This window comes from Ochlerotatus camptorhynchus, unplaced genomic scaffold, assembly GCF_037179485.1.
Source record: "Ochlerotatus camptorhynchus isolate MF236.1 unplaced genomic scaffold, CSIRO-AGI_Acam_v1.1 ptg000267l, whole genome shotgun sequence".
NCBI classification, from domain to species: Eukaryota; Metazoa; Arthropoda; class Insecta; order Diptera; family Culicidae; genus Ochlerotatus; species Ochlerotatus camptorhynchus.
Window position 1 is genome coordinate 3,455,044 of NW_027040757.1, and position 23,699 is coordinate 3,478,742.

Sequence of the window (23,699 nt, forward strand, 5' to 3'; positions counted from 1 at the left end):
ATTAGTTCTCTTCCGGTAAAAGACGTGGCCGACGAGCACAAGAACGAGTATATCTAACCAAGCATCCTGCTAGCGTTATGGTGTTTGGATTGGTGGCTTCCGATGGCAAAAAAATGGACCCGGTGTTCATTCCAGAAGGCGACAAGGTCAACACGGAGGTCTACATCGGGATTTTAAGTAAGTATATTCTTCCGTGGATCAAAGAACAGTACGGTCCGAAGCCAAATGTTGTATTTCAACAAGATGGGGCTCCGTGCCATACCTCGAACCGCTCTTCCGTTCTGGGCGAAGGATATGTGGCCGCCATCCAGCCCCGATCTTAATCCAATGGATTACTCAATATGGCGGGTCATGAAGGCCAAGGCCTGTTCTAAACACCACCCGAGTACAGCAAGCCTCAGACAAACATTGACCCGTACCTGTAGAGAAATGGATCCAGAATATATTATTAGAACCTGCCGTGCATTCCAGAAGCGTGTGGAGGTCGTAATTGCAGCAAGTGGAAACTCGATCGATGATTAACATAGTTTAAGACTCTGAGAAGCATCCCCCCTTTGAATAAATAAAAAAAAACTCGAAAACGAAATTTTTGAGAATTTTTTTATATTTTGATATTGCTTAATGGTGCAAACATTATCATGCATACGGTACATTTTTAAAGTTTCCTTGGTATAAGTTACTTTAGTAACAATGAGCTTGTAATTACGATGGTCTTAAAACTGTAACAAAAAATTCGAATAAATCCCGATTCCACCTTGTTTCGATCGTTTTCTCATCCGTATCTCTATAAATATCGCGTGAGATCTTTCATTAAAAATGGCATTTGCCAGCCCTGCATAACACCACTGCAACCAGTAATTTGATCTAATGTAATTAGTTTAGTGCATTTTGTATTACTCCATCACTATTGACAAATGATGAAATATTCGATTTTTTACAGTTGTAATTCTTGCATTTATTGCAAGGATCCGACTCTAATTGAAAGGTCTCACTATTTATACCCTTCGGAGTGTTGAAACATCCTTCAAAAGCGCACCCCTTTGTCAGCCAAAGTTGGATTCCTTAGCATCAAAATTAAGGATTGGCACCGATAATGACCATGCATCAGAGCCCTAGTCTTGACCACTTCAATCTAGGGAACAACGAATAGAAGATTAGGAATCACATAGATGAAGACTATCTAACTCATTTTTTCCTTGTTTCAAGATCACCCTCGGTGGATAAAGCCGAGTCTTGCCACTATCATCAAGGCATAAAAAGCCACAAGGTCTAAGATGTGTTCCTTTGATTATTGAAAAATCCTGTTCCTCTAGTTTGAAGTAGTCAAGACTAGGAATCGGTAGTAGATCTCACATCCCGTGCTGAACACCAATGCTGGAATCGACCCATCAAACTCATGAACCGGGGACCAACGGTTTTACTTCCCTTATACCTCAGAACATCCCGGCGGCGCTGACTGGGATTGAAATCAGGCCTGCTGGGGTGAGAGGTACTCACGCTTACCACTACACAACCGCTACCTTATAAAGTCTAGAATCGTATCTAAACTACTTGAAACTATGATTGAGAAACAAAGCCAGGGGTCGATAAACTTATTAACATGCAGAGTACCAAGCCTGCAAACTGCGTGCCGAGGATGTGACACAGCACAACTGTCACGTTGCTCATAGAATCGAAACAAGCTCAGAAATTAAGTTTTTAGAAAATAACGAACTGAAAAAATAAATAATGGCCTGAAAAAGTCATATTTGAAATGTAACTGCATTACTGTCATTATATGGTTCTTGAAATCGATACTCCTCACAAATATTCCGCAATGATTCTCAGAACGATTCACTAGACAACAGCCGCTAATCAAACGCCGTCCTAGACGTTCGTCAACTTCTAATCCGCCATGTGATCTGGAACAGCAGCATCGCAACACATGAAAGAGTAATTCCCGATTCCACCTTTTTGTATGGGTTCCTTTCAATCATTTACCCTCAATTTTCCGCTCCAATTTCTCAAATCAGCCTCCGCATCCCGCCGACACAATCGATTGGCAATGCCGCAGCGCGAGAGATTCGAATGCGCTCAATTTACCTTCGAACCTTTAATTCGCCGCCAGATCCACCACCGGAATCAACTCGGCTGATCGACCAGCACTATAGCAATTTCAGATAGCTGTCATTCCCGCACATTGGCTCAATATCGGTGGCCCTGGCAGCCAAAGCACCACTACTGATGATAGTATTCCAAATGCGACTTCCACGTCGGTGGCGGCGATGACGCCCACAACCGCAAAACAACCGTCTGCCAAATTGTATCCCTTTGGAAACCACCAACCAGCAGCAGAGGGCCAGTATCTGCGACCGCAAGCACCGATCCAAATCCTTTTGGACTTCATTGTGCATTGAGAGAAGCACATTGCAATGCAGTGCAGGTGATTTTTGGAATCCGCATCGCACTGCCGATGCCCGAATTGACTGTCTGAAATTGATAGTCCCGCAGATTTTCGCGAGTTTATGGCAGTGATTTTTGCGTTGCCCTAGAGTCATTTCGGGGGTACAATTTGAGGGCATTGAATATTCATCGGATGGTGGTGTATTATCTATAATTTTGCTGCTGCAAAATAAAATACATTTCGTTCGAAGCCACCCAACCGCATGCTACTTTCATGAGCTGGCCAATCAAATTACTTAGCAGAAGTTTCACATCAACATTCAAGGGTGAAAACTTTTTACCACTTCCATCTTTTAATATTGAAAGATGTTTTTCGCCTCGTTTTGATGATATGCAGCACTAACCCTTTATGAGTGTATGGCATCCTGTTTGCTGAATGAATTTTTTATCTCCGCAAAGCTCGGTAACTGGTGGGAGTACTTGGCGACTTGTCTTGGTCCAGCGAGCGAACGGGTAGTATTTTTCAATATGAGGAAGTAGTGCAATTTGAGGGAAAACTTTTTGCCCAATGAATGTGCTCTCATTTTATCTCGACGTCGTCCACACGGTTCGGGGAACGGTGAATGATATTAATAAGGTAGAGGGCAGAGAAGTTGACAAATAAATACATCAGCGAAATTAAAATGCAGAGAGGAATCGTTGATTGCGGATAGAGTTTTGGCCGGTATTCCTTTTTTATAAAATTCCTTGTTGACAGTAAGAATACTGACCACAAATGGTATCTTTATTCCCAAAAACCAAAAATGGCTCCAGAAAAAAATAATATCGGTTAAACTTCCTTCCGCAAACAACGGTTCCTCTCTGTACACTATAGGAGACTGGTACTGTGCCATGAATCAAAGAAGTGCTAATTCGGATGTTTGTTGTGTAATTTGCGCGAGCGACGCACAGATTGGTCATAATAATAGACAGGGTTTTGAAAGCTCTTAAATATTTGTCAAGGTTTTCCAGAAATAACTGAATCGATTCTAACTACCAATTGGTCCACACATGATCTTCAACAGCGGACGCTGCTAGTCTAATTTTAGATTTTCCGAAACTACACCTTTCCTGAACAGCTAAAGTCAAACCCAATATCCGCGACCACCGTTAACGCTGTTATATCTACCAAGATAAACCCAGCGGCAATTAAGCCTCTCAAGCTAGTTAGCTGCTCCGATAGAGACTTTACATCCTTTCGGAGCACCCGGATACGAAGCGATTTTCAATATCCCGTTTTCTAGCACCATGTACGATCCACCCCCACCAGTCGTGGCGCACCGAGTTCGATTATTGCGACTAATTTGAAATTATAATTCCTTCGCTTCAGTCGGAGATAAATTCGTTTACGACCGGGCCAAAAACAAAACACACCGCAGTTGCCACCTTCGAGTGTAGCCGGCCGTAGCACCCTTGTCAACTTGGTAGTATGTTACCTGTTTGCGGAAATGAGTTTTGTGTGGCCCCTGTATTTCCTTCCGGCATAGTTTGGATGATGATGACGACGACGACGACGATGATGGCGATAAAAACTGCGGCCCATCACTATGACCCCCACATCCGGGGAAGTGGGAATGAGTGAGAGAGTGAGATACACAATGAGCAGTTACATGACAGTAAATTAACTCCATACCACACCGCAGAACAGAAACAACTGACCAACCAACAAGCCAACTGAAAGGCACCAGTACCTGAAGTGGCAATGGAACACGCTAACTGGGACATCAAAGTGGTCATTCGGGCTAGCTGACCGGTCGGTGTGGTGTGCTTGTGTTTGTGTGTGCCGTGGTCGGCAGCCGTTTTGATAGTCACATCCGCATCAAAACATCACTATTTTTCACATGGGCAAAATAATCGACCGACAGACCGAATGGGTGCCCCTAAACCAGGGGGGTGCCCCAGAAGAGACGATGATGTTCCGCAGGTGAAAAAGTCACGAGAGAATCGTCACTGCACCCAGCAGAACCGCACAACGAATTGGTTTAACTTTATGGCTTTCCGTGACCTGTGAATTTATGTTGTACTCTGAACTGTGATGCTGCTCACTGGCGAGGGTCATTCGAAAAGTGCATGGAAGACCTGGAGCCACATTGTGTAACCAAGACGGATCGACTTTTTCATACATGCGTTCATACAGAAATACGCTTCTTTTCGACTTCTTCAATGAGGCTCTTGGGCCTTGTCGGAGAATGAGAGTGTCAAACACAGTAAAACAAATCTCAATATTACTAATAATGTAAACATCCATCCGTGTAAACTTGTAATTCTTTTCACGCAAATTAGCAGGAAATTTTGCTTGCAGCGATATATTTCAACGACGGAGGTTCCACACATACCAAAAGATGTTTCCAAATGCAACCGAGGATGTAAAAACCTTTACACCGACTACGAAGCCTCCGAAAAGCGTGTAAGGGCAAGTTTGCAATGACATAACTTAACCATTTCTTGATGAATTTCAAAATGGCACAAATTTTCATAACTAGCCTGAATATAGTCATTGTTCCTACATATGGATGTTGGAAACAACGAAACGATCCTCTGGAAGATCCGGAACATCCTTAAAAGTGGTCAATCCATGAAACTGATCCTTGAGCTCCGCGGTTTTGTGAAAACATTAGGAACTGTGATATAATATAGAATTTGGGGTCGTGACATAAACATGGACCCAGATGGCCATCGAACCGTCCTCCGGAAGATCCGGAACATCCGTAAAAGTGATCAATCTATGAAACTGATCCTAGAGCTCCGTGTTTTTTTTTCGAAAACATTAGGAACAGTTCAGTGTTTTCGACAAAACCGTGGAGCTCTAAGATCAGTTTCATGTATGAACCACTTGATCATGCTCAAAATTTCGGTTCCATAGCCATTCGGGTCCATGTTTGTGTCACGATCGCAAATTCTTTCTTATATCACAGTTCCAAGTGTTTTTGAAAGAACCGCGGAGCTCTAGTATCAATTTCATGGATTGACCACTTTTACGTATGTCCCGCATCATCCGAAGGATGGTCTCATGGCCTTTCGGGTTTATATTTAAGTCATAATCAACAGGCAGCATTTGTTGCCAAGTTATTGAATGGGTCTTCTTTCGCTGTTAGATATCCGAGTACCACCGAGAACATTACGAAGTGGTACCCACCTCCAACCATGATACCATCGAACAGCATTCGGTTACAACGAACCACTAAAAACTATGATGCGTACGTTCACGGCTGTTGAAGAATTGTTTGAATTTGGGGAACCTTCTGTTCGCTTTTTGACTCGTATTAGAAACACATGAATGGTATAGTTTTTAAGATATTTCATGTAAACAACAATCAGATGATTGATTAAACAAATAAATAAATAAATAAATAAATAGATAATCCCAACTTCATTATTATATAAAGGGCTTATTATGGATGTCACTTCACGGTGAAAACTTGTCACTTGTCGTCTCGGTGAAGTGATTCCCATTTGATTTGTACGGCAATCACGGCATTTTTTATGAGTATCACTTCCTTATCACCGCGTGTAGTGACACTCGTAATAAGGCCCTAAGTTCCACGTGTTTTCGCCAACACTGTGGAGCTCTAGAATCAGTTTCATGGATGGATCACTTTTACGGATGTTTTGGATCTTCCGGAGGATGGTCCTATGGTCAACCGTGTCTATGTTTATGTCATTACCCCAAATTCGTTCTTATGACACAGTTCCAAGTGATTAAAAAAAAACTCTAACCCCGGAGCTCTAGGATCAGTTAATTTGAATTGACCACTTTTACGGATGCTCCGGATCTTCCAGAGGACACACTATGGCCATGCGAGTCCATGTTTATGTAAAAACTCTAATTTCTATCTTATATCACAGTTGCCCGTGTTTTCGAAAAAAAAAACGGTGGATTTCTAGAATCACTTTCATGGATGGACCACTTTTACGGATATTTCGGGTCTTTAGGAGGACGGTCCCATGGCCATATTTATATCACGACCCCAAATTCATTCTTACATCACAGTTCCTAAAAAACATGGAATTCTAATCAGTCCGCATCGTGCTCTCTTGCCGTGCGGATCTATTTGCTTTTTGCTTAAGGAAGTGTTACTACTACCTAAAGCTACAACAAATTTAAACAGCACTTTTCAGTGCTAAACCTGTAAACATTTTCTACCTTGTTCAACTCCTCTTATTCCTCTTCGATCCTTGTTTGGACCCTACCCGAGGTAATCCTTCTTGGATATCGATTTGGAAAATTCCTCTTCGATCCTTCAGATTCTTATAGTAATCTGCTTGGAAGTCGATTTGGATAAAAATTTACTGCCGCCATGGCGCCTAAACGCAAAAGAAAGGGGCAAACTCTTGACCCCCTTCTGATGAAATTAATTTGAGTAATCAATTTGATTTACTCACGGATGATGAGAATGATCCATCATCCAAGAAAAATTCTAGTAAACTTTCCCGGCTTAATGCCAAGAAGGAAAAGATTCCCCCTATTGTGATAACCACTACCGATTTCCATGCTCTTCGCATGGAACTTTTGAATTTCGTGAAAGTTAAGTTTTCACTACAAATTGGACGTCGGGGTGAATGCCGTGTATTGGCTGAAACCTTGGACGGATTTAAATGTCTTCTCAAGTATCTTACTGAGAAGAAGCACAAATTTTTTACTTACGACACCAAAACTGAACGTGTGTTCAAGGTTGTCATGAAAGGACTGCCCAGTGGTGAATCCCTGGATCAGATCAAAGATGAACTGGCAAAATTACTTGGAGTTGTGCCACTCCAAGTAATCAAAATGAAAATGAAATCCCGTCCTGGCGATTCGCGCAACGGGATTTCTAATGATTTTTATTTAGTTCACTTCAAGTCTAGTGAACTAAACAACCTTAAGGCCTTAGAAAAAGCTAGCCTTATGCTCCATGTCCGAGTGAAGTGGGAACACTTCAGGAAGACTGGAGGAAATTTCCAAAACCTCACCCAGTGCCGTAAGTGCCAGGGATGGGGTCACGGAACTAAAAATTGCTACATGCCAGCTAAATGCATGAATTGTGGTGATTCCTCTCACGCAAAGGACGACTGTCCTGTGAAGGAAGATCCTAAGAAATTTAAATGTTCAAATTGTGGTGAAAACCACAAATCCAATTTTTGGGAATGTAAGACTCGCAAAGCGATCCTACAATCTCGTTCTAACCGACAGGTAGGAAACGCTCCACGTTTCCGACCAGGTACAAATTCCTCTGCTGTTAACAACGGTCAGCGAGGAACAAATTCTACATTCGTACCCGTAGGTACAAATATCACCCCTGCTTCAAATGTTTCATCTGTACCTACTCCCCTCGCTGCTAACAATGTTCAGCGAGTTAATGGAGCTACCTATGCTGCTATTGCAGCGGGTAGAAATCAAAATACTAACCAACGTTCTAACGGAAATTTTGACAATTTTGACTTAGGAAGCATTACTGCTCCTAAAATGGAATTTTTACAGAATTCATTAATTGACATGATTTCTGATATGCTTAAATCTAACTCCATGTTTGATGCTATTCAAACTGGAGTAAAATTTGCTAATAATATTGTCATGACTTTAAAATTCAGTAATGGATTTTAAAGCATTAAACATTTTAAATTGGAATGCTCGATCTCTTAAAGATAATGAAGACGAGCTATTTAATTTTTTAAGAGTTCATAACGTGCATATTGCCGTTATAACTGAAACGTTCCTTAAACCTGGCCATAAGGTTAAGAAGGACTCAAATTATTTAATTTATAGAAATGATCGTCTTGATGGACCCTGTGGTGGCGTTGCCATCATTATTCATAGACGAATCAAACACAAAATACTTTCTTCATTTGAAACCAAAGTTTTTGAAACTTTGGGAGTTTCTGTTGAAACAAAATTTGGACAACTTACGTTTATAGCTGCCTATTTGCCATTCCAATGCGTAGGCCAGCAAAAGAATTTTCTCAAGGGTGACCTTCAGAAACTTACCCGTCATAGGTCTAAATTCTTCATTATTGGTGATTTTAATGCAAAACACTGCTCATGGAATAATGCTCAAAGCAATTCCAATGGTAATATTCTGTTTGATGATTGTTCTGCAGGTTATTACACTATTCAATATCCAAACAGCCCAACATGCTTTTCTTCTGCAAGAAATCCCTCAACTATTGATTTGGCCTTAACTGATTCATGTCATCTTTGTAGCCAATTGGTTACCCATGCTGACTTCGGTTCTGATCACCTTCCAGTAACTTTTGAAATATCCCAAGAAATAATTTCTAATCCCAACAGCTTTACTTTCAATTACCATAGGGCTGATTGGGAGCAGTATCGAACATTTATGGAATATAACTTCGATCCAAACATTCCTTTGCAAACCAAAGATGAAATTAATTATGCTCTTGAATCTCTGACTACTTCTATAGTTGAAGCAAGAGCTGCCTCAGTACCAAAATGCGAGGTTAAATTCGATTCAATTATAATAGACGATGATCTTCAGCTCTTGATCCGTCTTAAAAATGTCCGTAGGAGACAATTTCAAAGAACACGCGATCCTGCCATGAAAGTTATCTGGCGGGATTTGCAAAAACAAATTAAAAAGCGATTCTCTGCCCTGAGGAACAAAACTTTTGAAAATAATGTTTCTAAATTAGACCCGAGTTCCAAACCCTTTTGGAAACTCACAAAAATTTTGAAAAAACCTCAAAAGCCAATTCCAGCGCTTAAAGAAGGTGGTAAAATTTTGATCACAAATTTGGAAAAAGCTCAGAAACTTGCTAAGCAATTCGAGAGTTCCCATAATTTCAGTTTGGGTCTTACTAGTCCTATTGAGAATCAGGTTGCTGGGGATTTTCTGAATATTTTCTCTCGGGAAAATATTTTTGATGATTCCTGGGGGACTGATTTGGACGAAGTAAGGTCTATAACTAAAAAGTTTCAAAATATGAAAGCTCCAGGTGATGATGGAATTTTCTATATCCTCATCAAAAAACTCCCAGAGAGTACCTTGTCTTTCTTGGTAAAATTATTTAACAGATGTTTCCATTTGGCATACTTTCCTGATAAATGGAAAAATGCAAAAGTTGTTCCAATTTTGAAGCCGGATAAAAATCCAGCTGAAGCTTCTAGTTACCGTCCAATAAGTTTGCTTTCTTCAATAAGTAAACTTTTTGAAAAAATAATTTTGAATAGAATGATGCTTCACATCAATACGAACTCAATTTTTGCAGATGAGCAGTTTGGATTTCGCCATGGGCATTCAACTACTCATCAACTCTTGAGAGTTACCAATTTAATTCGTTCAAACAAATCTGAAGGCCACTCAACTGGAGTTGCTCTTCTAGACATAGAAAAAGCATTCGACAGTGTTTGGCATGAAGGTTTGATTGCTAAATTGAAAAAGTTTAATTTTCCACTTTACATTATGAAATTAGTTCAAAATTATTTAACTGACAGAACTCTGCAGGTAAATTATCAAAATTCCAAATCTAATCGACTACCTGTTAAAGCAGGAGTTCCTCAGGGTAGCATTCTTGGGCCTATATTGTATAACATTTTCACTTCGGACCTCCCTGATTTGCCTCAGGGTTGCCACAAATCTTTGTTCGCTGATGACACAGGCATTTCCGCTAAAGGAAGAAGTCTTCGTGTTATTTGCAGCAGACTTCAGAAAAGTTTAGATATTTTCTCTTCTTATTTACAAAAATGGAAGATTTCTCCCAACGCTTCCAAAACTCAACTTATAATATTTCCACATAAGCCTAGGGCTTCCTTTTTGAAACCTAGTAGTAGTCACATAGTCACTATGAACGGAGTTCCAATTTCCTGGTCAAACCAAGTGAAATATCTTGGATTAATACTTGACCAAAAATTAACTTTTAAAGATCACATTGAGGGCATTCAAGCCAAATGTAACAAATATATAAAATGTTTGTATCCTCTTATAAACAGGAAATCCAAACTTTGCCTGACGAATAAACTTCTAATATTTAAACAAGTTTTTAGACCGGCCATGCTTTACGCTGTGCCAATATGGTCTAGTTGTTGCACTACCAGGAAAAAAGCACTTCAAAGGATTCAGAACAAAATTCTGAAGATGATTTTGAAGTTGCCTCCCTGGTACAGTACTACCGAAGTACATAGAATTTCGAATGTTGAGACTTTAGCACAAATGTCCAACAAAATAATTAATAATTTCCGGCAAAAATCGTTACAATCCTCAATTGCAACGATTAATTCCCTTTATACTTAGATAAGATTTAGTTTTAGTTATTTAGTTTTAAGCTATCAATTGTTATACTGACATGCAGGTTTAAAAAACCTGTTTAAAATACTGAATTGCCAAGACAGGAACAATGTAAAAACACTTAGATATATATCATAACAATTAAGGCTGGTAAGTTACTGTAGTAACTGGAGCACCTAGGTTAAAAATGAAATGTAATTTATTTTGAATTTGGAACAAATAAAGAGTTAAAAAAAAAAAAATGGAATTCTAATCGCTCATCTAACTTGGATTGCTCATCAATTTTTAAATCCTAAAACTCACAAGTTTTCCAAAGATTGAAGCGTAAATTTTTATAACTCAAAGCTTTAAATGTAAATTTCAATCACAGGATCTCAAATAATTCTCATGATTTAACTTTCTGAGAAGGGTATATTGAAAAGATAGTAATTTTTATTATACCTGTTCAATTTTCGACATGTTGTCTTTCGACCTATTGTCAACCTGTTGTCTTTCGACCTGTTGTCTTTCAACCTGTTGTCTTTCGACCTGTTGTCTTTCGACCTGTTGTCTTTCGACCTGTTTTCTTTCAATTTGTTGTTTTTCGATCTGTTGTCTTTCGATCTGTTGTCTTTCGACCTGTTGACTTTTGATCTGTTGTCTTTCGATCTGTTGTCTTTCGACCTGTTGTCTTTCGACCTTTTGTCTTTCAAACTGTTGTCTTTAAACCTGTTGTCTTTCGATCTGTTGTCTTTCGACCTGTTGACTTTTGATCTGTTGTCTTTCGATCTATTGTCTTTCGACCTGTTGTCTTTCGACCTTTTGTCTTTCAAACTGTTGTCTTTAAACCTGTTGTCTTTCAACCTGTTGTCTTTCGACCTGTTGTCTTTCGACCTGTTTTCTTTCAAACTGTTGTCTTTCGATCTGTTGTCTTTCAACCTGTTGTCTTTCGGCCTGTTTTCTTTCAAACTTTTGTCTTTCAACCTGTTGTCTTTCGACCTGTTGTATTTCGACCTGTTGTCTTTCGAACTGTTGTATTTCGACCTGTTGTATTTCGACCTGTTGTCTTTCGACCTGTTGTCTTTCGACCTGTTGTCTTTCGACCTGTTGTCTTTCGACCTGTTGTCTTTCAAACTGTTGTCTTTAAACCTGTTGTATTTCGACCTGTTTTCTTTCAATTTGTTGTTTTTCGATCTGTTGTCTTTCGATCTGTTGTCTTTCGACCTGTTGACTTTTGATCTGTTGTCTTTCGATCTGTTGTCTTTCGACCTGTTGTCTTTCGACCTTTTGTCTTTCAAACTGTTGTCTTTAAACCTGTTGTCTTTCAATCTGTTGTCTTTCGATCTGTTGTCTTTCGACCTGTTGACTTTTGATCTGTTGTCTTTCGATCTATTGTCTTTCGACCTGTTGTCTTTCGACCTTTTGTCTTTCAAACTGTTGTCTTTAAACCTGTTGTCTTTCGACCTGTTGTCTTTCGACCTGTTGTCTTTCGACCTGTTGTCTTTCGACCTGTTTTCTTTCAAACTGTTGTCTTTCGATCTGTTGTCTTTCAACCTGTTGTCTTTCGGCCTGTTTTCTTTCAAACTTTTGTCTTTCAACCTGTTGTCTTTCGACCTGTTGTATTTCGACCTGTTGTCTTTCGAACTGTTGTTTTTCGACCTGTTGTATTTCGACCTGTTGTCTTTCGACCTGTTGTATTTCGACCTGTTGTCTTTCGACCTGTTGTCTTTCGACCTGTTGTCTTTCGACCTGTTGTCTTTCGACCTGTTGTCTTTCGACCTGTTGTCTTTCGACCTGTTGTCTTTCAAACTGTTGTCTTTAAACCTGTTGTCTTTCGACCTGTTGTCTTTCGACCTGTTGTCTTTCGACCTGTTTTCTTTCAATTTGTTGTTTTTCGATCTCTTGTCTTTCGATCTGTTGTCTTTCGACCTGTTGACTTTTGATCTGTTGTCTTTCGATCTGTTGTCTTTCGACCTGTTGTCTTTCGACCTTTTGTCTTTCAAACTGTTGTCTTTAAACCTGTTGTCTTTCGATCTGTTGTCTTTCGATCTGTTGTCTTTCGACCTGTTGACTTTTGATCTGTTGTCTTTCGATCTATTGTCTTTCGACCTGTTGTCTTTCGACCTTTTGTCTTTCAAACTGTTGTCTTTAAACCTGTTGTCTTTCGACCTGTTGTCTTTCGACCTGTTTTCTTTCAAACTGTTGTCTTTCGATCTGTTGTCTTTCAACCTGTTGTCTTTCGGCCTCTTTTCTTTCAAACTTTTGTCTTTCAACCTGTTGTCTTTCGACCTGTTGTATTTCGACCTGTTGTCTTTCGAACTGTTGTATTTCGACCTGTTGTATTTCGACCTGTTGTCTTTCAACCTGTTTTCTTTCGATTTGTTGTTTTTCGATCTGTTGTCTTTCGATCTATTGTCTTTCGACCTGTTGACTTTTGATCTGTTGTTTTTCGATCTGTTGTCTTTCGACCTGTTGTCTTTCGACCTGTTGTCTTTCGACCTGTTGTCTTTCGACCTGTTGTCTTTCGACCTATTGTATTTCGATCTGTTGTATTGCGACCTGTTGTATTTCGACCTGTTGCCTTTCGACCTGCTGTCTTTCGACCTGTTGTCTTTCGACCTGTTGTCTTTTGACCTGTTGTCTTTCGACCTGTTGTCTTTCGGCCTGTTGCCTTTCGACCTGTTTTCTTTAAACCTGTTGTCTTTAAACCTGTTGTCTTTCAACCTGTTGTCTTTCGACCTGTTGTCTTTCGACCTGTTGTCTTTCGACCTGTTGTCTTTCGACCTGTTGTCTTTCGACCTGTTGTCTTTCGACCTGTTGTATTGCGACCTGTTGTCTTTCGACCTGTTGTCTTTCGACCTGTTGCCTTTCGATCTGTTGTCTTTCAACCTGTTGTCTTTCGACCTGTTGTCTTTTGACCTGTTGTCTTTCGACCTGTTGTCTTTCGACCTGTTATCTATCAAACTGTTGACTTTCGACCTGTTGTCTTTCAACCTGTTGTCTTTCGACCTGTTGTCTTTCGACCTGTTGTCTTTCGACCTCTTGTCTTTCGACCTGTTGTCTTTCGTTCGACCTGTTGTCTTTCGACCTGTTGCCTTTCGATCTGTTGTCTTTCAACCTGTTGTCTATCGACCTGTTGTCTATCGAGCTGTTCTATTGCGACCTGTTGTATTGCGACCTGTTGTCTTTCGACCTGTTGTCTTTCGACCTGTTGTCTTTCCACCTGTTGTCTTTCAAGCTATTTTCTTTCGACCCTTTGCCTTTCAACTCTTTGTCTTTTGACCTGTTGTATTGTGACCTGTTGTATTTCAAACTGTTGTCTTTAGACCTGTTGTGTTTCGAGATTTAGGATGCTCAAAATACTGACCACCAGCAGAGATCTTAGGTACTCCATCACGAACATCATTTCTAGAGTATGGGCCTATGTCCAAAACGTAATCAAACCAGAAAATTAATTTTAAATTTTTCCGCCATTATTCAATTCATATTTAAGAAAATTTAAGTATTTTAGGTATTTATATTGTTCGCAATAACAATAGTAATCCAAAATATGGGAAAAGCTTCCAAAAATATATGAAAATCGATAACATTTTAATTTCATAAATTAATAAGCCTTTTTGTGAATCTTTCAATGGAAAGGCCCTTTTTGTTAAACCGTTGTGCTTGTCATCAGAAATGGTACGCCCTTTGCTTAGCCTTTTCGAAACGTTAAATAAATTCAAAACAAATCATCGGCCCTTCTACGTCACAATGGAAAGAAATAAATGAATGGTTGGCCGTTTTAGCGAGCGGGCCTAATAATGAATCGAAAAATTTCGTTGATGGACCGTTTCGAAAATCGAGTTTTTTTTAATGATTTTTCTCGATTATGTGGAACTTTCCTACACGATTAGTAGCTATCAAGCAGTGCTAAAGAATGGTATCAAAACCCGATTTGTTTACGTTTTGGACATAGGCCCATTTCAAATGCTACTCGAGATTTGCATCCGTTTCGTGCACTGATTTACATTAATTTGCCTCAAACTGTTTCCATTAGCAGAATTCCGTAAAATGACGTACGAAGCTTTTGAAGCTTTTAATATTAGCTACAACTTTTGTGAATAACTCAAATCTGTATCTCTTATGCATGATTTACCAGACTCGGTGAATGTAAATGACATTCATTGAAAAAAAAAAACTACAAGGGACAGCGAATTTATGATCCTGTTTCACGTCATGGTTCTTCGCTATGCCCGTTCAAATAAATAAGTACTTTTTTTCGACGTAGAACTACGTCTTTGTCGACTATACTGGGGTGCAAATAAAAAAATATGTGTGGTGAAATAGTGTTAGGTTTTGAACGTTTGTAACTTTGTCATTTATAGATGAAATTTAAATCCAAATACGCCAACCGATAGGGTATTACATTACAAACCTGCTGAAACAATTTTTTTTCCAATTTTCCATAATAAAACTTTTGAAAAAAGTCCAAATGATAATTTTATCACTGTTTTCATGAAATAAGCGTTTTTCCCAAACACAGTCTTCATAATCGAGTAGGAGAAGAGGTAGCTCATCGATTCTTCCGGTTCGCCTCCTAGCATCGTGCTATAAGGTACCAGGCGATAACCAGGGTAGTTGATCGATAGCTTGATGACGTCATTTCGTTGGCGTCTGCAATGGGAAATTCTCATAGCAGGCGTTGACGATGGGACGTTGTCGAGTTGTTGAATAGCAACTATCGTGGTAACTCACCGATTACCTGTCGATCTGCCAAATTTGGAAAGACGTCTGCATTGAATTGTCTCATATAATAATATTCCGCCCACTATATCACAAGAAATTGCGAGTAGCTGAGTGGAATGGAGATAAGTTAAGCATTGGGTACAGGACCAAGTCTCCCCTGGGTGGTGCCAGAAGATGAGCGCAATACAATCATCAAGTTGCCATAAGGCACGGAATGAGACTATTGCATGGCTGGGTAGTCAAAGTCTTCCATTCGTTAGTCATTTCAGGTGGATTAGAACAGATTTAGGTGGGCGTGGGCCAGATTTGGATTTTTCAGATGTAATCCTGGATAGGACCCTGTCATTGAACCTCGCGTGAAAGTGGAACTTAATGAAGGCCTAAGTACTTTTTCGTAGTTTTTAGTTTTCGGATTTGAAAGATCGTCGGTTACAGTGGCAGAAAAACGCGGTCCCAGGTCCTTACATATCAAAGAACTTTATGGTAAAATCGCTTGTGTATCGTGTATTTTGCAAAACTCGTTGTTGTCGTTGGTTACGGGTTTGAATGGATACACAAATTTGAGCAACCGTATTATGTGATATGAGGGGCTCGGTGGCCTAAGAGCAACCGTTTTTGCTTACTGAGCAGAACATCATGAGTCTAATCTCAGGCCCATCCACATTCAAGATTCGTCAATCGTTTTATTTGTTAATATGACTACATGGTAATAACAGCAACTCGGTGATTAAAAAGGTGCTCGTCTGCCTAGTGGCAAACGTTTTTGCTTACTGAGCAGAAGACCGTGGGTTTAGTCCCAAGCTCCTTCGCGTTATATGATCGTTAGGACATCAATTCAGCTTATCGTTTACCAAAACGAACCCTGCTGCAAACCCAACCCTCTTATCCAACATCCCAGTGATTCCTCGTGGAAGTGCAGAGGTATTCTCGGCTTCCATCAAAGCGAGTGTCATGTCAACAAAATCCTTCCCATTCCTTTCTTGACCTGTGTTCGGGCGCGGCCGGCGCTGGTATTGCCTAATTTAAGATCACCAGTTTTTACACATTGAGGATGATTGCTAGTCCCAAGCATCGTCTATTGGTTCTCTGTGTAATTACAGCTGATCTGGCAGTAACAGAGTAGCAACCGTGGGCGGTCAATCAAGCTCAAGCTCGAGCTCAACACAGTCTTCATAATCGAGTACCACTTGGTTGCACATCGTTCTGAAAAGATTTAAAACAGCGCCAGTGATGCCACGTATACAGATTTATCTGTTATCATACAGATTTTGTCAATATTTTGATACAGATATCTGTATATACAGATTACAGATTTTTCAAAAATATACAGATTTTTCAAAAATATACAGATTTTTCAGATTTTACAGATAAAAGGGAAATATGTTTTACTATTTTTTTATATTTTTTAATTCCGAATAATAATTTTTTCTTACTTTTGAACAGCTTGAATTCAATCTGAGCATCAAACCCAAATCGTCTTTTTCACTAAATAAATAATCATTGTTTTAGCTTCGAATGGACTTGGAATCTTTTGAGTGAAACTCTGATGTTCAGATGCTCTGATTTCTCGTTGGAAGAAATAGTAGTTTCCCTTTTTATTTGTCGAAGAGTCAACAGAAATAAAGAATATTGCAAGGGGCAATCAAATCTGCACAATGTGCCGAAACACAACAGGACCCATTGTTAGGCACATTAAGGCACAATATGATAAGGAAGACACAACAATATAATATAAAACGGCACCACTGTTGAGCGTTAACATTTTGCCAATCGTTTTTAAGGTTTACTACTCGGGTCAATACTTTGTTTACTCACAAACGAAACTAGTGAGAGAATGTCATACATAAAACTGGTGATACAAGGATTCAATCAAGAAGTTGTTAACGACAAACGGATACCCACCGGTGTTGGGGATCATTCGAAAAATTATGTAAGTATTGTCTGAATCGTGAACCTCTTCAAACCTAACAAAACTAAGCCCGTCTCTTCCGAATCACAGCAAAAACCACAGCGGATCGTGTTTTTATCTAGAACAGCTTCTATCGGGGCCTCACTTCAGTCGAGTTCATCTATGTATACCATGGCCGGTCCTGAGCGTCAGTCAGTCAAGACGGTTGAAACGGGTTTCCTCTAGAGGCGATTCGTTTTTGATTGAGGATGAAATCATTGCGAAAAATGCCCGATGGTTGCCTTTGATGATAAATTCGAACGGTCACACCAACAATTTTATCAATATCAAGCAAATGGATCCAAACTATACAGCAGGGTTGGCAGAACACCTACACTATGCTGTTATTCGTATGAAAATAAGAGTACCATGCATCCTGCGAAGATCGGATTTAATTGTGGAACGATTAGCATCGGACTTAACTTTCAGTAAAAGTTTTGTGTTAAAACTTATTGAAAAATTACGGAGCTGAAAAAAGAGCAAGTGTCCAGATAAAGGTTTTCGTAATTACATACATACAAAAAATAAAATTCAAGAAATTGTGATAGTTAATTCATTAAGAAAACCTTCAGCCAGAAACAGATTCGCCAAGGTAGTTATGTAGGGGAGATTCTGTCAATTCTTAACCATTACATTAAATTTAAATACATTATCTCATGTGTAAGATGAACCGTGATCTGATTATGCTAACATGAATCGTCGTGAGTTTTGAACCATAACCGAAACATTGAAATACTTGAAAATTCTAAGATAAAGTATAATAATCAAAAATACATGACATAGGGGAATTTACGTATTCTCGTCAATCTAAGCAGCGTCCAAACTTCTATTAGCGATTTCTCAGCGTCACACACATACATGACAGGTTTGTTTGTTGACATTTATCTGCTGCTTGCTGTTCTACCAATTCCAATCAACAGAATTGATCAAAACGGGTTGAACATGTTTTTACAACGCCCCAAACTTCTCAGGTGAGTGTGACTATTGTCGGCAGTCTCTTTTTCTTCGGCACCCTTTCTATTTGAACTGCGTGTTAACCAGCTGTTCTATTATCGGCAACTCGAAATCAGCCGTATTTTGTAGTGTGTATATTTCATTTAAAAAAAAATATGGCAGAACAGGATTGCACAGTCGTAAAAATGTAATCAGATTGAAGCTGAAAAGGTAAGGAATCGGTTTAATACATTCAGCGAAGAGTTTTGATGGGAAAATACAGTGAAATTAAGGCTCAAAACACAGTCAATCAAATAGGATTCTTCTTGTTTTTGAAATATTCTTCAATCATCATCATTAGTAAACACATACATTCACACACAAGCTATTCGAAAATTTAAAGCAAGTATTTCATGATTTTACATCGTATATTTTCTGGGTAAAACACCATCACTGCATTAACTTACTTGTGTTCTTCGTAGCATTCAACAATTTCACGTAATCGAATACACAAAATGAATAAAAACTGGAGGTCAAATCTCTTGGTGAACAAAATAAAACACCAAGAAAATCACTCCGACTCCACTTCTTTGCTAGGGAACGTAAAAGAATCATTGAACAAGCGTTGCCAGATGTATTACGTCTAGCAGTCAACATAAGTTTATTAAAACATGCAAATACTAAGTTTCAACCAATAACATAGATGAGTGGATGATTTTAATGGTGAATGAATATCAAACACTGAATAAATAAAACTAAAAGGACCTTTTTTGGAACATAAACGTTCCAATTACAAAGGTTAAAAAAATTGAATTAAACACAAAAAGGGAAGATGGCAGCATTGCATGTAGCCTCTTCTTGGCTTTCCCGCTCAGGGGTGTAAACAAAATGCCGTACAGCGTTGTCTGGCAGTGTGAATGTTTTGTCTACGACATTCTTATACGCTTGCATGTGTGACGTCACATTTGCTGTTGTATTGAAAATTAAAAGAATAAAAGAGATGGTAGATTTTGCTCACCATACCAGTTGATATTTATGATTCATTGACTGTTTTGGCACGCCGACGCACACTACCAACGAATTTTACCAATACTTTTAGAAAGTGATGATTTAGGAATACAAGAAGAAGAAGCAAAAGCAAATCGAGTGATGGTTAGTTGCCTCTTAACGTTTCAATTTCGGTTGCCGAAAACAGTCAATGGGTGCCAAAGCCATAATTTACCCTATATCAATTTTGCGTCGTTCTACGTCATACTGTGGTCATGTCTATAACAAAACCCTATATTTTTTTGTCTCTACTGCGTTTAACTAAACGAGTAGAAATAATAAGGGATGTCGGTTACGCACTCGAATAATTAAAAATTCGATAAATATTTTATCGAATAGCTGGAAAAATTGGAATTTTAAGCATCCCTAGAAAACAGTGTAATTTAATGTTTTGTGGTGGTCCTTCGTAAATGTCGAACAGCAGAATTGCTACCAGCAAGTGTAACCCAAGAACCAAAAGCGGTGCGATGCTAATTTTCATTGCTATTCTGCTCTTCTATCATCCAGAACAACAAACGTATCAATGAATGTGTTTGCCGTTGATTTATTAACGAAACAGAAAATCCATGAAGAGAATCGATCAAAATCGCTTGCACCCCGCTTGCAAGTTGGGTTACAAGATTACAACTCTGGAGAGAATTTTGTGTGGTCGTTGGGGGCAGGTGGTTCTGAATAGGGCGATGAGTGTGCACAATGTTATGCAATTTCGTCCTCCCTATTCGCACACGCCCGAAGATCGGAGGTGAATTCCACTTCGACTTGTTTCGTCTACTAACGTTTCTCTGATGACTGTGTTGGGGAAGCAGCATATGCATGTACGTAATTGGTGGATTTGTTAGTTATTTCGATGCTTTTGGACATTACTTGACATTTACGAATCTTTCAATAGTTTCTTGTTTAAAAAAATCAACAGTCGGACACTTGCTATCGATGCGTAGAAATGTTTATGATCGATTTGTGATAAAATTATTGAAATTGGTCCAGGGGCAGCTGAGTTATTAACGTTCAAAATCTTTCATTATTTCGCTACATGTTCCGTTTTCGGTTTTCACAAAGTGTACTCCCATATAGAAATCACAGAAGTAGTCCTACGTCAAAAATAACATCTAGATAGAGCTGGAATTAGGGCGTAACAGCTTTTGTAAACAATGACTTCTCTCGATAATTTATTGAAAGTCATGACTCTCCCTGGAAAATCGACATCACCATCGAGTAGGGGAAGACTTCCTCTACCTGATAGATATGTTGGTTTGTGTAGACGTACCTTGAGTTCATAAAAATCAACGAGAGAAGTCATTGTTTACAAAAGCTGTTACGCCCCAATTCCAGCTCTATCTAGACATATTCTGCCTGATTTTTCAAGTTTACCTTTCCATTGACAAAACAATGAATTTTTAAGTATCGTTTTTTTTTTATTCCCCCCAGAGGTGTAGAATGACCACACAAACCAACTGGCGTTCATAGTTTTTATGATTTTTTTTTGATAATAACGACCAGAAGAAAACCTTGCGTTCTAATTCGAGCTTACACCCAATACCAACATCCAGCTTGCAGTCATTATTTGGAAGCTTTCTATGCCAACCAATGCATGAATTTGCATTTACTTCCCGAAAGATGCTCTCGGCTGAACCGGGAATTGAACCCACCGTCTCCGGCTTGGTAATACATTACCTTATCTGACACGGCTACCTGAAAGCCCGTAGTGTTTCCCATATTTGTTGAAAATGTACAACGCCTTACACTCCCTTTATTCTAAACTACTGACGGAATCCGTTTGCAGTCCCGTGTAAACGTACAAAGCACTCCATCGATCCATTGCCAGCCCCTTGATTGTACTAGCGATAAACCAATGTTTACACCAAATAGAGACTAGTTTTCCCAAGTTCACAGATACCGAGAACCTAAGTACACAAATCATGCAAGATTGGAGCGCTGTATTTCTTCGATTGCACGCAATTAACAATCGAACTCATAAAGCACACCGAAGCGAGCGTGCATTTCCATTGCCACACCGACCCGGGAATGATGAATAGGCTTCGTTGGCCAAGGTGTAAACTAATCATCTTATCACATTTCATTAATCAGTCGACCTTTTGTTCCTGAGCAGACCGGCGGCAGCCGACAACCAATCGAGTTCCGTTGCGCAAAAGGATTGATGGGCTGGGCAATGCCCTGATGGTATTGTTGTATAGCTACTCACCAACCACCCACCGACCGGCCGTCGAGCAGAAGGGTGGTAACAAAGATGATGAGGGCGATGCTGCTGATGATGGTGATAATAATGGTTGATTGTTACTATTTACACCTGCACTTTCCGAACTGATTCGGTCATTGTTGCGAGTAAGTGTGCTGCTGAGGGAATTTGGGATCGGGTCTCCCACTTATGCTGTGTCTGTAAAACGTTATTACAATTGATTAGATGGTATTGTTTGAGTTAATTACTATCTACAGTAATCGGGGTTGCGTTGTGGCAGGATGAAGAAAAGGCACACAGCAACTGGAAATGGTGGTTGAGGCCCACAGATCTCTAATCAGTGCGGTTGAGATTGTATTTCATTCAAATGGAGCTAGTAATGTGATATTAAATTTGCTCAGAACATAACAATTTCTTCATCAACTAAACAAAAAGCATTCCATGCAATAAACTGTAGCAAGTTACACTTGCAGCAGGTGCCCAAAATGTCTCATTTGTGTACCTCCAAAACTCATATTTTCCTTTCTGCATTATTTACACGTGCTTAGGGAAAATACTCGGTCCGCTATCGTTCGTTCCCTCCCGCACCCTCCTTAGCCCAAACCTAATTCGGTTTTCAAAATTCATAACGCACTGCCTGACCAGTTCCTCACAAACAGTCAGCTTTGTCGGGCAAAAGCTTCCCCAGCTAATACGATGTAGCTCTACAGTAACTGCTTTAGCTGCTGTTTGTGAGTTCGCTCCATCAAATCCAGCTAAAGAGCGAGGCCAAAACAAACAACATTCATTCATGCAGGCACCTACCTACTCTCCCGCAGGACGACACAGGCAGGGATCTGACGGTCAGAAACGAACCATCAGGCATCACACCTCCACGCTGCTGGTGGTGTTCGGGATGCACCTTCGGACCTCGTGACTCTCTTCAGCTGGCAGCTGGAAACGCGCTTCCCAATGGAAAACCGATTGGAAAGCTCCAGCATGCTGCTCTGGGAGCATTTCCCGAAGAGAGAGAGAGGGAGAGAATGATTTTCATTGGGAGAGTGAGTGCCGGAGCGGGGCACATGTTGGCGCATGTGCTTGGCCTGTTACTCACCGTTAATGTTTTCGGCCTCTTGTTCCGAAGTTCACATCAATGATGCAACTGGATGACCTACACAATATTGGGAAGATGTTTTGAATAAGTAATAATAGGCAATGGGTGCTTTAAAAGGATGCAGTGCCACAGTGTGGGGGAGATTTAAATTAGATGGACGGATGTTTGCCTACCGCTGGATCCAGTCGGGTTATTTTGGTGTGGGTTATTTTTGAATTTTGATATTTTAGCGTCCTGAATAAACATTTCAAACAATTAATTCATTTTGGTGGTCTCCGTGCTCGTGCCATTGGCAGTGGCATCCGTCGTTCAGACGTATTGTGTGTGTGGCGAAGAGAAGGTTTGAATCCCGCTCCAGCCGGTGGAACTTTTTTCGTAAATGTAAATTTCACTACTGGTCTACTGGGTGTTGTGTGTTATCTGTTATATAGTGTTATGTGTTCAGTCTGTGCAACCCCACTGGTGGTAGACGGTGTCCATGAACCATTTAGTCAAGACTATTTTCTCACATAAGGTGCTTTTTCATTCGTCTGATTTCCCTCTCACAGACATCACAATAGAGTATCTGGCACTGAAAAAGTTGTTGGCACCCTTATTTATGCACTTAGATTAACATCCGAAGTCCCTCCTTTTCTTGCATACTCGACACAAAAGATACTTTCTTAGCCCCACGAAACGGCAGGATATCCTATTATGGTGAGTCTTAAAATATATGTTTTGTGCGGAGTATGCACATAAGGAGGGACTTTGGATGTTAATCTAAGTGCATAAATAAGAGTGTCAACAGCTTTTTCAGTGCCAGATACTCTATTCTGAAGTCCGTGAGAGGGAAATCACAAATCGTGAGTCATCAAAATAAATAGAATATTGAGAAATTGAGCTCATGAGAAAGAAAATATTGTGGGACAGATATACCGATATTTAAACTGATTTCTACGCTTGATTTCGATATACCGGTAAAGTTCCTCAGAATACCGGTTTTTTTAGATTTTATGCCGATTTACACCGCTGTTTTTTCGAATATTTTTTTTTAAATAGCAATTTTTACAATGTGTTCGACGGTTCAGCCAAAAGAAGCAGCTCGCTCTCCTTGAATGGTCTTGTGCAAACAGGACCAACAATTCAGCCTACTATGTTGTT

General features: G+C 39.7%; 1 protein-coding gene and 1 pseudogene across 1 annotated transcript in view; one reads left to right on the plus strand and one right to left on the minus strand.

Moving 5' to 3' along the window:
* Window positions 1–21,561, plus strand: part of LOC135705478 (uncharacterized) — a 32,447-nt pseudogene extending 10,886 nt beyond the window's left edge.
* Window positions 1–23,699, minus strand: part of LOC135705450 (NADH dehydrogenase [ubiquinone] 1 beta subcomplex subunit 2, mitochondrial-like) — a 247,189-nt gene that overhangs the window by 217,695 nt on the left and 5,795 nt on the right. The window lies entirely within an intron of this gene.